At 35.0% G+C, this 4,304-nt stretch overlaps 1 long non-coding RNA gene across 1 annotated transcript; it reads left to right on the forward strand.

The window, feature by feature from the left end:
- The first annotated feature begins 241 nt into the window (after nt 1–241).
- LOC131642892 (uncharacterized) lies at nt 242–642 on the forward strand. The gene is made up of 3 exons (XR_009296071.1): nt 242–270; nt 357–467; nt 563–642. It is a non-coding gene; the product is annotated as an uncharacterized LOC131642892 (long non-coding RNA).
- The last annotated feature ends 3,662 nt before the right edge of the window (nt 643–4,304 follow it).

The raw sequence follows: 4,304 nt of genomic DNA on the forward strand, positions 1-4,304 counted from the left end.
ATTTAATTAGTCCCACAATATAATTTATTTACACATTTCAATGAAAATAATCTAATGTTTATTATGTTTTTATTTAAGGTTGTTGTATGACAGAGTGTTGCGCAGGACTGCATTATGTAACAGATTCCGTTTCGTGTCTTCCGCCCATTGCAGCGGAATGGCAATTGCTTCGGAACTGGAATCAGTTAGACAGCTCTTAGTCGATAGATTCATGTCCACCGGCAATTCAGAAAGTCTACATCTTTGGGCGTATAATACCCGACCAGTAGGGTTAGTTTCTCATTCTTGGTTCATCTAATCTCTGTTTCTTTTGTGTATAGCAAAATTTTCATATAACCTATTGTTTTAATTTATAGAGCACACTGGTTGTTGCTTGCTATCAACCCTATAAGAGAAGTCGTGTATTATCTGAATTCGGTAAATGGTGACTGGACCAATTATCCGGCTATGAAGGAAATCGTTGATTTGTAAGTGGGATCGTTCTAAATATTCGTGTATATTTATATATTTACTTATTTGTGGGATTGATCTAAACATATGCTTTTATATATTTGTTAATTAGATCAATACAAGTGTTCCGAAGTCAACGGGACGCACAGGTATCCCGGACTAAATCAAACAACATTACTTGGATCAAAGTGCAGGTACATTATTTTTCACAATTTTGCTTATAATATTTATGCTACTTGATAAAACAAGACAACTATAAAATCTTATTTGTTTTTCTATGTAGTGTCCGCAACAGCGAAGCAGTTCAGATTGCGGATACTTTGTTTTGAGGTTTATGAAAGAAATCCTTCAGGCGAATCAATTAGAGATTCCGCTCACGGTATGAATTTATAACTTAAGATAATTTCATATAATTTATTACATTTAACTAAATATATCATTCATATTATGTTTTTGTTTTGTAGTACCTTGACGAATTCCGTGCTGCTGGGTACCCGAGACTTAAGTTGGAAGAAATCAAAGAGGATTTGTGTCAATATTATTAAGCAATTTTTCATGTAGGATTTATGTCGATTTGAACTATAATATTATTGATGTTGTAATGATGTATATATATAATTTTGGATATTATAATGGTATTATATTAGTATATATATTGTCTTACTGATGGCTGAAATTATATCGTTGAAAATATATTACAAGTCGAAAATATTACAGGTTAAAAACATATTAGAGGTCGAAAATATTACAGGTCGACTGGGAGGATTAAATTACAGGCTGCACATTAAAATACCTCATTTAGCAACGACAACGCTTTTAAAAAGCGCTCTTAAAGGTCCACCTACAAAAGCGCTTCTTAGTAAAAGCGCTGCCAAAGATTAATAAAAAAGCATAAAAAATAAAAAAAAACGCAACATACGAAAGCGCTTTTGGAAAAGCGCTCTTAAAGGGGGGTCTACCAGAGCGCTTTTTCCAGGAAAGCGCTCTTATAGGGGGGCCTACCAGAGCGCTTTTTCCAAAAAAGCGCTCTTATAGGGGGGGGGGGCTACCAGAGCGCTTTCTGAAGCGCTTTTGTTACCTACGCCAGCGGTGGCTTTCACAGCGCTTTTAAGCGCTTTAAAAGCCCATAAAAAGCGCTTTTAAAGCCCCAGCGTGTTGTAGTGTAGGGAAGTTTGGAAGTCCATTATGGAATGGGTTGGGGGTAAATTTGTATCATACTGTTTCTTCCATCTCAGATCATATTTTATGGTTTTATTCTGTCATAAGTAGGCGGGATAGAAATAATCTTTGTAGTAAAATAATTTGGTTATTTGTTATACGGACTATTTCGTAAGTGAGAAATGATATATTGTTCAACGGAGGGGTGAAGGGGAGTCGGGAGGTAGTTTTTATGGCAAAATCATCGGCATGGGATTGATTTTATACCGGTTATTCGGGTCAGTTTTACATGTTTGTAGCTACTTGGATGGATAATCCCTTACATGTGTTATGGTAAATTGGTTTCCCTTTGTAATCGGGTTGAGTACCCTATAAGTGCCAATTTGCAAGACTTATGGATTCTTTTGCTCATATTTGTTGAATAAATCTCCACTTTTGTGTAAATATGTATTATTTGAGTTTTTGTTTCGTTTGTATAACGCTTAAAAGTTTTTCATTAATTTTATAAGTATTGGTGCATGTTTAGATCCTTGAGCAACAAAGTGTCGAAGGCACGACTTCAAATACGCGATTTTGGAAGAAAATCAAGTCTGAGCCCGCTAAGCCCATTTTGCAGCGCACTAGGAGATTTTTGCATTTGGCAGGGGTTGTGCTGCTGAGCCCCCTGAGCCAGCTCAGCCTGCTTAGCTAGGTCCCCTGTACCTGCATATATATTTTTGCTATTTTTGACAGTCCGCTTAGCTAACTCAGCACGCTTAGCAGTGTATGCTATTTTTGCTATTTGTATAAATAGATCAAATCAGATTTTCTAGGGATAGTTTTGGGGATTTTTTCTGCAAGTTCCATTACCAACATTCTTTGATAGAAAGGCTAGAAAACAATATTGGAGCATGCATATGGATGAATCTGATGCGGAGTTCTCATCAATCAGAGCTGACAACCCATGAGATGTTTGGTTTACCTTCATTCTTCTCTATGTATTTCTCTATTTGTTGGGTTGTGTTTGTAAGCTTACTTTGAACCTATGTATATTTGTTGATCATGGTGATGTATAAAGTTTGCTTTACAAAACAATCTTGATGTTTTCCTTAATTTTTTTGCATTTATGTTTTGATTTGTGTTATTGTAGAAATAGATCTCACAAATCCTGATTAGGAAAAGAAATATGTTAGTTTTTCGATTCTGTAGATAAGGTTTGAGCTATCATTCACTTGTGTCTCTAAGATTAATGCTTCCGTAATGTTTCGCGCGAGACATCATCGACGCGAGAATACATTTATTCTCCCAATTTGGGTTACACATAAGCTTGGTAGTGATACGCCTCATAGGTGTTGTAGAAATCGACAATGATGTGAGAGATACGTGATGATTTTGTCGAGTATTGTAGGTTGAGTACAACTGATCGATAGGTTTAAATTTGTGAAGAATAGTTTATATTCATGCCTAATAAATTTTCCTCTCCGAAGAATATATTTTTACACGTTCATATTTTACTTTCCGCACTTGATGTTTAAATCATTTTAACCCATGCTCAGAAACGTGAAAACTGTTGAATGACATTCTTTTTTTCACACTGTTCTTTGTGGATACAATAAAACGAAGAATACTTCCAATAAAAATATAACAATTTATTGTTGCACTTGTACGACTTACGTGGATTTCAACATAGATTGTATTGTGAAAAGAGGTCCCTAATTTAATCAATATGTTATAAAATTAACCAAAAACAATATAGAGATGAAGTAGAGAAAGTAAGAGAGAAAGTGGTGTTCTATTATCTTCTTCAAGAAGTATTATTTACATTGCAAAGTGGACCTTATTTATAGGACATTAGGAAGGTGAAAAATCATAACCTTACTATACCACTTAATAGGGAATATGAAGATGAAAGATTAGAATACATATGGACATCCACAATAATATTTATTCATAACACTCCCCCTTGGATGTCCATTGAGGATATGCCTCGTTAAAACCTTACTAGAGAAAACCCAGTGGGAAAAATTCTAGTGAAGGAAAAAGAGTACAATATCCCTTGAATGTGAATTGCCTCGTTAAAAACCTTACCAGGAAAACCCAATGGGACAAAACCACGGTGAAGGAAAAAAGAGTGCAAAACATATGTATTTCTCCCCCTCACGCAGACATTTACATGTGAGACGATATTCTTTGTAGTCGTTGCTTAAAATGTCTTCTTCGAAGTGACTTCATGTAGTGGTAATAGTTATGCAGGATTTTATGAAGTTGTTTCCATGATTTGTTTCATAGATCTCCATGAAATGGTTGTACCATCACATGTAAATAAATAACCTCTTTCTGATCTACCATTGTGAGAATCTGACAAGTAACCTGCATCTCTAAGATAACGAAGTATATGTTTGACCGCTTTCCAATTTCTTCGTGTAGGTGAATAATTCTATCTTGCTAATAGATTGACCGCAAATGATATATCATGATGTGTATATTTAGCAACGTGCATTAGTACTCCAATTGCACTAAGATATGGTACTTCAGGACCAAGCAATTTTTTATCCTTTTCTCGAGGCCTTAAAAGATCTTTCTCCACATCTAATGATCTAACAAGCATATTTGAGTAGGCAATATGTGACATTTGTCCATATATAATCATTTCAACATTTTTCTATATAGCCTTCTTGATGTACAAATATTCTTTTGTCCACATGCTCAATTTGCAA

The sequence above is a fragment of the Vicia villosa genome, unplaced genomic scaffold (genome assembly GCF_029867415.1).
Source record: "Vicia villosa cultivar HV-30 ecotype Madison, WI unplaced genomic scaffold, Vvil1.0 ctg.006039F_1_1, whole genome shotgun sequence".
Taxonomy (NCBI): Eukaryota; Viridiplantae; Streptophyta; class Magnoliopsida; order Fabales; family Fabaceae; genus Vicia; species Vicia villosa.